The sequence below is a fragment of the Schistocerca piceifrons genome, chromosome 2 (genome assembly GCF_021461385.2).
Source record: "Schistocerca piceifrons isolate TAMUIC-IGC-003096 chromosome 2, iqSchPice1.1, whole genome shotgun sequence".
In the NCBI taxonomy this organism is placed as follows: Eukaryota; Metazoa; Arthropoda; class Insecta; order Orthoptera; family Acrididae; genus Schistocerca; species Schistocerca piceifrons.
In genome coordinates this window covers 105,599,424-105,600,937 of record NC_060139.1, presented here as the reverse complement: position 1 = coordinate 105,600,937, position 1,514 = coordinate 105,599,424, and positions in this window count along the sequence as shown.

Genomic DNA, 1,514 nt, shown 5'->3' with positions numbered 1-1,514 from the left:
GGAGTTTAAAACGTTTTACGTAAATCACTTGTGCTACCATTTCTGCAGTATTGCTGTAGTGTTTAGATTCCATACTAAGAAGGTACTTTGAAGACAGAAATCGATCACAGAACATAAACACACATTCCTAAGGCTACATGGTTTTGCACTTAAGCGTGCTATAATGTTGAAGCAGAGTGTTTTCCACAGATAAGTCACGTGGAATGAAATACTATTAATAAAGCAGTTCAGCAAATATGTTTCCACCATCTGAAATGCACTGGCCCTGCAAGTTTTGCTTCCCACTCACTATGGTAAGAAACTTAAAGATCATAAAACGAGGCCCACTGACACATCCAGTTATGGTTCGGAAATTGTGATATGGTTGCATCAGTCCTATGAAATGGTCATTAGCAACGGAAAATGTATGAAACAAATACATCTTATGAGGAAATAGGCAAAAGTATAGCTTTGGTGTTTGACATGCGAAATTACACTCCATTCTGCACTAAATCTGTGAACAGAACACGATCTCTTCCACACACAACATCTACCAAGCAAATGTATACACAGGGATTGCAGTACATCACAAATCCCTGCCACTAGCCTAGTGACAGCTATGAAACTGAAGACTCGATTTATGTCCAAAATGTGGCAGGGAGATGGTGTACTTTGCATACGTCTTCGTTCATGTAGAGGAGGATGCCGAAATAGAATTTCCATCACTTTTGTAGCAACATTATTCACCACACATGTGTTGGAAGTCCTTTGCTGACTGTGTTATGGAGAGATTTGCAGTTAACAACTGCAAGTAGGTAGCGCTCTAAGTCACACAGAATATGCAGTTGTATATGAGTCGATAGCAGTTTATACCACACAATTGATACAGACCAGAAGAACAATGGAAAAAGTTAAATGTGTGATAAATGACCTGCCACCACATCTCCCTCTCTCTAGAATATATTATGTCTACCATTATGCCACACCTCCTTATATACCTCTCAACCAGTTACTCCATCTACTTTGTATTATCCTTTAATGCAGATCCAAGTCAGTTTAGAGGCAGATGTTTCTCTTTCCTATGAAAGCATCGAGGACAGCATTCAAATTGTATGTAACCCTATTCAATCAGTAACGTATAGCAGCAACTGTTCTAGCTGCTCTGGCATGTTTGTTTGGTAGAGAGTACATATGAGCACATTGTAAATACCATTTGTTAGAGTTGAAAACATTCTTGCATATGGTCAAACACGGGAACCATTCCATAGCTGTATATTACAGTTCTCAAGATGGCAACACAATACTATTTAGCTAAAGACACTTCATAGAAATCTATAAGGTGGTTGCCAATAACTTTGGGATCACACTTGGGGTTTTGATCGGACATATATAATGTATTTACTCTACTTTTGGTGGTCATCCACATCAATCAATATCTTCCTGCCATCTTATTGCTGCCCACGAAAAATAACTGTGCTCTGGTCCTGGTGCTTCAATGTCAACTTTTCTCTTATTTCTATTGCTGTCACGCGCTC